The 9,643-nt window shown below is 50.8% G+C and overlaps 1 protein-coding gene across 6 annotated transcripts in view; it reads left to right on the top strand.

Moving 5' to 3' along the window:
• The first annotated feature begins 249 nt into the window (after positions 1-249).
• UNC93A (unc-93 homolog A) overlaps positions 250-9,643 on the top strand; it is a 67,135-nt gene continuing 57,741 nt past the window's right edge. For 4 of the 6 annotated variants that reach the window (XR_012434385.1, XM_065543159.1, XM_065543158.2 and 1 more), the window contains exon 1: positions 250-2,188. The gene's annotated coding sequence lies outside the window, so the exon portion shown is untranslated. The remainder of the gene's footprint in view (positions 2,189-9,643) is intronic. The other 2 variants (XM_074038990.1, XM_065543157.1) reach the window with 1 other exon arrangement.

Raw genomic sequence — 9,643 nt, 5'->3', positions numbered from 1 at the left:
GGACCCCGACCGTCCAACACTCATTGCTGTCTCCCCAGTTGGCTGTGGCCTGAAACTGCCGGGATTCAGTCAACACTGTTGCTGTGTTGCATCAGCCATTCAGGGGGTGGGTACCCATAGGAGGGCCTCAGCTGGGACAAGAGTCCACTTCTGTCTAATCAGCGTAACTTTGAAAACAACCCTGTTGTGCAGGGACAGAGTAAATAAACTTTAAATGTGAATTTGCATCAACTGAACACTTACAAGTGTGACACTTTTACCTGCTGGGACCAGGACGAGGCAGCTGCAGGGGCCCCGGTATATGACAGAGGAATGTGTGGGCGGCCGTGGCAAGGCTGAGAGGTGAGCAGGCTGAGAAAACCCAGCAAGGTGAGCGTGGCTGGAGGCCGGGGGAATAGGCAGGCTGTGCAGGGCTTACGTGGGTGAGTGAGGCGCCCGTTCTGGCCGAAACATCATGGCTCAGTGCTGAGGGAACCATGGTGAGCAACAGCCAGAGACCCAGTCTTGGATCAGGAGCTATAGTGGATACAGTTGAGGGCGTTTTTTGTAGCGCCTCACTGTTCTGATAAGAAGAAAACATGTACAAGCTACAAACTGCAAATTGAGAAATTTTGGTGATTTTGCAAATGAGATAAATGCTCCTATGTTTGCACTTGAAATTGGCATTGCACAAAATAAGTTGACTAATAATTTTTAATTTTCCTTCTTAGAATGACAATGCGGCAAATAAAGGAACCCCATGAAAAGAGGGGAAAGAGACTGCAGAGGGAAGGAAAAAGCGTTGTATTTCAGTACCATAATGGCACTTTTTCCTGCTTTTTGTATAGGAGGCCCTGCATTTGTGTTTCGTCCTGGGCCCCTAAATTCTGCAGCTGGCCCTGGTTGAAAGCTGAGAAGTCAGAACAAAGGACACCTGCCCAGAGGCTGTACGAGGGGGTGGGCGGCGGTGGCGCTCACATGGTCTGGAGCCCCTACCCCACCGTGTTTATATCTGGCATGGTCTGGAGCACCCATGCATCTCTGTTCATGTCTGGCTGTGGCATCTATTGACCATGGGCTCTCCAAGTCACCTAATCATTTTGCATCTCTCTTTTTTCATGTCTAAGACAGGGATAATGACAGCACATACCTGTTAGTGGCTGTTGTGAAGCTCTGTGTCAAGTTCTTAAGACAGAGCTTGTCACAAGTCAGCCAGGCGTCATAATCACCGATGCCATCTCTTAACAAACTGGCCCGAACTATGAGCAGAGGGTGCAATGCCAAGGGCTGTGGGGTGCCCAGAGGTGAACAAGAGGAGTCTGTTGTCAGGGAGCTTTCAGTGGGATAAGGGAGAAGGGCCCCATCATGAAGGACACAGGGGGTCGGGGGTAGGGGGGCCTTCCGGTGTGGGGGATGTGGACAAACCTTCTGAGGAGAAAGGGTTGTGAGTTGAGTTGCGTCCCCTAGAAAGGTATGTTGAAGCCCTAACCTGGTGCCTGTGAACGAGCCCTTGCTTGCAGAACTGATCGAGTTGATCTGGGGTCATTCTGGAGCAGGGTGAGCCTCGAGTTCCATGTGACCAATGTCCTCATAGGAAGAGAGGGGAGCACGGGGAGAAGGTGGCCATGTGAAGATGAAGGCAGAGGTTGGGGTGACGCATCTACAAACAAGGGTTTCCCCGAACACCAGAGCTAAGAGCAAGGCATGGGCGCCTCCCTGCCGTGGAGCCTGTGGAGGGAGCGTGGCCCTGCTGACACCATGAGTGCAGACTCCTGGCCTCCAGGACTGGGAGACAAGAAGTTCCTGTTGTGGTGACCTCAGGAAATGAACACAAAGGGTTATTTGAGCTCAGTTGTTGAGCAAGATACAGGTGTTACAGGGATGGGCTGCCACGTGGGCAGCAGCCTGGATGGGAAGGATTGTGCCAGGCGTGGGTTCCCACAATGTGTTCCCCCGGCCGGCAGCGTCGCCACACCTGGGAATCATTAGGTGACAAATGAGGGAATTGCAATTCTGGGCAGAGCTCAGCTGTGCAGGTTTTAGGATGTTCTTCAGGTGCTTCTGCTGAGGGCCAGAGTTAAGACAGAGCTTAAGACAGAGAACTTCGTCAGGAGGACTGAAGGAAAGGAGCCAGGCTGCAGCCCTCTGCCTGCCCTTCCGTGCCATCATCGCCAGGATAAAGGAAAGGACCATTCAGGAAGCAGCACAGGTGAGAAGTGGGATGGGCTCGGCTCCGTGGCTGCCTGTGTCTCCTGCCTTCTGTCTGTCAACTTCTGATTCAAGGAGGTGGCGTGGCCTCTCAGGGCAGTTGTATTTTTGGTTTACAGGCTCATCAGCCCTCCACTTATCTGTCATAAGCGGGACACTCACAGGGGAGGAAAAATTTCCTTTTCCTTCTACCCATCCTAGGTTCTCTGGCTGAGGTCCTATAAATTAGAATGGCAAAAGACAGGTTGACAAAACAGAAACAAACAAGGTTATTAACACGCTCATTATGCATACACATGGGAGCACTCAGCCATGAGTCACTCCAAGGGGTTACTGGAACTTGGGCTGATAGAGCTTCTAAACAAAATAACAACAAATTTTAGAGAAGTGACAATACAAAGGAAAAGACCTTTGAGCTTCTAGGGCAGCAAATGGCAGCCAGCTAAATACACGGGAAATGAATGGAGGATAAGGGCTTAATAGTCCTTAAGAACTATTAATAGTTCTTAATAGTCAAGTTTGCTAAGTAGATTCCTCCAGTGCTGTCCAGGCTGATAAGGCCTAGACTTATCCCAGTGATTGGCTTCTGTCTTTCCTGGTAGAGACAGGAGTGGGGACACCTTCACTAAATTATGTCCTGCTTTTAGGCAAAGAGGGGCAAGAGAGAGAGCTTCTCTTATATCTACATGTTTTAAATTGTCTTCAGCTCAAAATAATCCTTATGCCAAAGAGGTATCTTTGGGGGTGGCTGACTCTGCTGCTCTTCACTTACCTTGAACTCCCACCATCATGGCTGCCTCAGAATCCCACAGAGCATCGAGAATGTTCTATGCAAATAGAGAGGCTAGAAGCAGTGGCAGACGAGCAGGTGGCACAAATCTCTGCCCTCAGGCACGCTCCCAGTCCCAGTGACTTCACGTTTAGAACACACATTCAAAGGTAAGATGATGAATTTCCAGCTGAGCATTAGGCCCAGCAAGGGGCCTGTCGATGAAGAGTCAAACTCTGTAAAATATTTGAAGAGATTTATTCTGAGCCGAGTATGAGTGACCATGGCCTGTGACACAGACCTCAGGAGGTCTGAGAACATGTGCCCAAGGTGGTGGGATGCAGCTTGGTTGTATACATCTTAGGGAGACATGAGACTTCAATCAAATACATTTAAGAAATACATTGGTTTGGTCCAGTAAGGTGGGACAATGTGAAGTGGGGTGGGGAGGTTTGGGGGACCTGTTGTTATTAATAGCTTATAGATAGATTTAAAAATGTTCTGGTTGACAATCAGTTGAGTTTGTCTAAAGACTTGGAACAAATAGAAAGAAATGTCTGGGTTAGGATAAGAGGTTGTGGAGAACAAAGTTCTTGCTTGCAGAGGAAGCCTTCAGGTAGCAGGCTTCAGAGGGAAGAGATTGCAAATGTTTCTTATCAGATGTAAGGTCTATGTTGATGTTAGTGCTGTAGGATATAATGAGGTCTGTCCGGCCCCCACTTCCCGTCACGGCCTGAACCAGACTCTCAGGTTAAATGTTAAGAGTGCCCTGGCAGAGGAGGAGGTTCGTTCAGATGGTTGGGGCCCATAGAATTGTATTTTTGGTTTACAGGCTTGTCTGTCTGTGGGCCCCTTTGTGACTGCCCAGGCGAGCCCCTAACACCAACGTGCTTCTCCTACTACCTCCTTCTAACCCAGGCAACATCAATCACTTACTCTCTTTCTCCTCTTTGCTCTGGTCCCGGGGAAGCAGGTCCTTTCACTCCTTTCCTTCCCGGGCTTGTGCACGCTGGGTCAGGCCCCGTCTCACTGTGACTGCTCATCTTTTCGGGCACCAGAGCAATGAGGAAGCAGGACTCAGGCCCCCGACTCCTAACTCCAGGTGAAGCCCACCCTGAGCTCAGGAGCAGAGCTGCCTCCATTGGGTGTGGAGAGACGGAGCCTCCTCCCGAGCCGGGCCTCCTCATTGGCCCACGGGAGCTGCTGTGGCTCTGACCCCTGTACCTGGCTCTGTCGACTGGAATAGTCAGTGGGCAGCCAGCACGCCTTTGGGTGCCATATGTGGTGAGATCCTATCCTGACTTGACATTTTAAAAGGTTGTCAATAAAAAGAGCCAAACTCTATAAAATACTGGAGGAGGTTTATTTTGAACCAAACATGAGTGACCATGGCCCGTGACACAGTCCTCAGGAGACCCAGAGAACATGTGGCCCAGGTGGTCAGGGCACAGCTAGGCTTCCTGTATTCTATGGGGCATAAGGCATCAGTCAGTACATTTCAGGTGTACATCAGTTCAGACCGGAAAGGTGGGACAACTGGAAGCAGGGGCTTCCAGGTCACAGGCGGATTCACAGATTTTCTGACTGGTAGTTGGTTGAGAGTTCATCTAAAGACCTGGAACCAATAGAAAGGAAATGTCTGGGTAGGACAAGCGGTTGTGGAGACCAAGGTCCTTACTAAGCTGATGCAGCCTCCAGGTGGCAGGCTTAGAGAGAATCGATGGTAAATGTTTATGAGACTTAAAAGGTGCCAGAAACTTAGTGGACTCTGTCCTGGATCAGGAAAAAGGCCTGGAAAGGGAACAGGATTCTCTACAGAATGGACCCTTTTCCCACAAGAAACAGCTTTGCAGGGACATTTCAAGATATGGCCAAGAAACGTATTTAGGGTTAAAATATTTTTATTTTCTTCCTTATCTGTCATGTGAAGTTATGCCAGAGTCAGGTTGGAAAGAGCCGCATTACACAGGGTAGGGCCCCTCCGATGAGACTTTGTGGTTTGTAGGGCGACCTTCCCAGGCCCCTTAGGTAGGAATCTGGGCAGGAGAAGAAAAAGGTCAGAGTTTACTCTTCAAGGCACAGACTTATGTTCTTGAACCTCCTTCCATCTGGTGGTACATTCAGGCTAACAGAAAAATCCTGTGTATTCCACCATCCCTCTGTCCTCCCTTCTCCTGGCTAAAGGGTTCTAGGTGTGTGTAGGATACAGCGGGGATGGTTATTTCTTCAGGAAGCTTCATCCTGTTCTTCTTCTTGTTTATCTTCCTTCTCCTGCTCAAATTTCTGCTTACCACACTGGGGTCCTTTTGTGTTTCATTAATACATTAACCCGAGGCCTGGATCCAGAAGGGTGAATCCTGTTAGTGCCTGTAGAGTTGATGTTTTCTCAGTGACACTCTTAGCTGACCGGCAGCTGTCTAGATGAGGGTTCAAATCCAGACTCCATCACTCACCTGCTACATGATATGGGTACCTTCTTTAGTCTTGCTGAGCTTTGTTTTCTCATCCTTAAAAACAATACCAACGACAACAACAAGACTACCATGCAGAGCTTCTATGCCCTGCACAGAGACTAGCAAGCAATGAAGTAATAATACAGAGACAGCCCCCATTCCCTATGCAATCGACTTCTCCACGGTCCAAGCTCGCAGTGAAATTGTCCCTGCAAAGCTACTTTGATTAGGTTCATTCCTTGACCTTCTAGACAAATATGTCTCAGACAGGGAGAAAAAATAAGTCCTTCATACATCAACTGGTGTTACCAGACGTGGCACTGAGTCCCGGAGTGTGGTTCTAAGATGGACTGAGTTCTGCTTTTCCAATGGCAGCAACACCACGTGGAAGTGTTGAGGGGGCCTCCTCCCATAGGAGCTGACCGTGGCATCTGTGTGCTCAGGTGTCCAGGCAGTTGCACGCAGGAGACGTGGGCTGGTATGTCACTCTTCTCGCTTCACGCTGAGCTGCCTCGTTGCCTGTGAAACTCTGCAGGGACGTCTGGAACGCCCGGTCTTTGGGTTCCTGTTGGACCGGTTCAGGCTGTTGTTCTGCCACCTTCTCCTCTGGCAGGATGACCACTGGCCCACAGTGCACCAGTCACAATAGCGAGGCAGGTGGCTTCCTCAGTGGCGTTTGGCAGTGTGGCTTTCTGTCTTTTGGAATACAGGTCAGTCCTCTTCACATCCTCCCGTTTCCCTAATGATTCCCAAGGTTGTCCTGAGAATGCAAATCAGTTTCCAGGAGCTGGCATTCCCGGCATTTGGGCTTTCATGATACCTGGTGGTCAACTCAGCCACCCCCAAGGGCAGTCAGTGGGGGGATCTTCCAGAGGGAACTCTTGGCCATGAGAGCGGTGACTTCCTGATGTGCCTGCATAAACGCAGTGCGTGTGTTCATTGGCAGCATCCTCACACCCGTGCGGCATCAGCAGGCCTGGCTCTGCATGAGGCACATGTCCCAGCAGGCTGGCTAAACCAGCAGGTTCCGCCTAGTCGAGTTCCCCGCCACACCAAGCACAGACAGGACGCTGTGTCCGCACCCTGCTTTCATCCATGTCCAGCTCTGATGCGACCTTGAGATCCTCATGGATTGTGTGCTCTTGAGTATCCAAGAAGTGAGTCTTTTGATTGGACCTGAGCAATCTCTCTCGGATTGGTGAAAGCGCAATGAGAATGGATGCTGTGTATCACTGTAAACTCTGGTTATCCTGCAGTGGCACGGAACACTGGGACTCCTTCCTCCAGCCTACCTGTGATTTTGTGTCCTTTAACATGTCTCTCCCTATCCCTCTCCTCTCCCTACCCCTCCCCTCCCCATTTCCAGCCTCTAGTACCCTCCATTCTACTTTTTAACTCTATGAGATCATTTTTTTTCTTTCTTTTTTTTTTTTAGTTCACACATATGAGTGAGAACGTGTGGTGTTGAACTTTCTGTTCCCAGCTTACAGCACTTAACATCATGTCCCCAGTTCCATTCGTGTGGCCACAGTGAGAGGGTTTATTCCTTTTTATGGCTGAATAGTATTCCATTGTGTATATATACTGCATTCTTCATCCAGTCATCCAGTGGTGGACACCTCTGTTTGTTCCGTATCTTGGCTATGGTGACAAGTATCGGGGTGAATGTGGGGATGCAGGTGTCTCTTTGATATACCCACTTCCTTCTCTCTGGATGAACACCCAGGAGTGGGTTAGCTGGCTCATATCATGATTCTATTTGTGGGTTTTTTTGAGGAATCTCCATACTGTTCTTCATAGTAGCTGTAGTAGTTTACATTCCCACCAATCGTTTTACGAATTTCTAAACCTCATGCAATAGTATTATTCTTCCCACTTTACGGGCAAGGATGTGAGACCCAGGCAGTTTAGGTGACCTGCTCAAGGACACACACTGTGCACAGTGGCTGAGCTTACGCCTGCCACATCCAGGAGACTTCAGAGTCCTCCTGATCCCAGCTGTGCTGTGCTCCTCCTTCCGCTGTGGGATCCAAGGCATGGTTTATTCCAGGACTCCTCCGTGTTTCAGAAATTGTCACAGGACACTGCTGCTGTTATTTCTCCTCCGTTTCTCAAGTCTAAGACCAAAAAAAATGTATTTATGGGTCGCATTCTTTAGAATTTAGACTTGTCAATGATCGGGAAACCCCAGGAGGCGCAGCCGTCCCGATCATCACACCTGGTTTCTGCTTTGACCTTTGGTGCCGATAAACATGAGCAGCTGCTGCCCCGTGCCCAGTCCCCGGGGTGTACCTGCAGCCCACGCTGGCTGTCTTTGCTGTTCTGTGCCCAGGTGAGATGCGCTGCCGGCAGCAGGGAGCCACGCAGACAACACCCACCCTCCTGGGACTTGGCAAGCCCAAGGCCATGCACAGGCCACTGCAGACTCCCCTGACATGGGCTCAGCAGGGGAGCCAGTGGGTCGGGGACATGTTACGGCCAGTCAGGTGCATTTGTCTCCAGGAGGATCACCCTCTGTGAAGGTTGCAGCTTGCACCTTGTTGACTGGTCACCAGTGACATGGAGTCAGGCTAAGGAGGCATCCTCACCCTGAGAACTGCACCTGTGCCCCCAGTGTCCCCGCCTGGCTCCTGCTCTGTGCCTTCAAAGCTCGGTTTTGTGCTGGCCCCTCTGCCTTCTGGCCTGTGACCTGCCTTGGTGACCTGCCCTTGGCTGGTGGAGCCTTCCAGCTGGCCTCTGACAATGGGGCTCTCCAGGCCCTGAGTCACTGCTGGCCTGACTAATTCAGGTGTCCTGATTTTGCTGCAGGGCTTCTCTCCTGGGTCTCCTGATGGTCCAGCTCTGGGCTCCCCCTCCACAAATGAGTGGCCCTTCCTGCAAAAGCTCTGGTCGGGGCAAATCCAAGGGCAGAAGAGGCAGATTGCAGGTCAGGCAGAGAGTGGACGGGCAGCTGCTGGGCCTCTGTCTCCACCACTCTCTGTCTCTCTCTGTCTCTGACTTTCTCTTTCTCTGTCTCCCTCTGTCTCTCTATCTCTCTGTCTCTGTCTCTCTGTCTCTGTCTGTCTCTCTGTCTCTGTCTCTCTGCCTCTTTGTATCTTTCTGTCTCTTTCGGTCTCTGTGTCTCTGTCTCCCTATTTCTATGTCTGTGTTCTTCTCCCTCTGTCTCTGTCTCTGTCCCTCTCTGTCCCTCTGTCTCTGTCCCTCTGTCTCTGTCCCTCTGTCTCTGTCCCTCTGTCTCTGCCCCTCTCTGTCTCTGTCTCTGTCTCTGTCTCTGTCCCTCTCTGTCTCTCTCTCTGTCCCTCTCTGTCTCTGTCCCTCTCTGTCTCTGTCTCTGTCCCTCTCTGTCTCTGTCCCTCTCTGTCTCTGCCCCTCTCTGTCTCTGCCCCTCTCTGTCTCTGTCTCTGTCTCTGTCTCTGTCCCTCTCTGTCTCTGTCTCTGTCTCTGTCTCTCTCTCTCTCTGTCCCTCTCTGTCTCTCTCTCTGTCCCTCTCTGTCTCTGTCCCTCTCTGTCTCTGTCTCTGTCCCTCTCTGTCTCTGTCCCTCTCTGTCTCTGCCCCTCTCTGTCTCTGTCCCTCTCTGTCTCTGTCTCTGTCTCTGTCTCTGTCCCTCTCTGTCTCTGTCCCTGTCTCTGTCTCTGTCCCTCTCTGTCTCTGTCCCTCTCTGTCTCTGTCCCTCTCTGTCTCTGTCTCTGTCTCTGTCTCTGTCCCTCTCTGTCTCTGTCCCTCTCTGTCTCTGTCTCTGTCTCTGTCTCTGTCTCTGTCCCTCTGTCTCTGCCCCTCTCTGTCTCTGTCCCTCTCTCTCTCTGTCTCCCTCTGCCTCTGTCTCCCTGTCTTGGTCCCAGCTGGCAGCTGACTTTGCTGTCCTCCCAGGCCCTGGCAGAGCCACCAGGCAAACTCTTGTTCTGTACTGTCCTGGACCCCTCACCCTTGTTGCTGCTCTGGTTCAGAACGCTTTCTTCTTGAAGAATCCTCTACCCCCCCCAGGGACCTGAAAACCGGATTTGAAATGCCAAATAGTTTTAAAATTAGGGCTGCAGAATGTCTTCCTTAGAGCCCAGACTTTCCGGGGGGTCCTGTTGGGCACAGACAGGGCTACCACAGAGGAAAAAAGGACACATTAGATTACATGAACCTCAGTCACTTGTTTTCATTGACATTTACCTGAGTGAGGGCAGGAAGCAAGCCCAGGGTTGGGGAAGGTTTGACAACATGGTGTCTAGAATTTATGCCAATTGC

Source organism: Macaca fascicularis, chromosome 4 (genome assembly GCF_037993035.2).
Source record: "Macaca fascicularis isolate 582-1 chromosome 4, T2T-MFA8v1.1".
Lineage (NCBI taxonomy): Eukaryota > Metazoa > Chordata > Mammalia > Primates > Cercopithecidae > Macaca > Macaca fascicularis.
The sequence above is the reverse complement of the archived record's forward strand: the minus strand, read 5'-3'. Positions and strand labels throughout refer to the sequence as shown.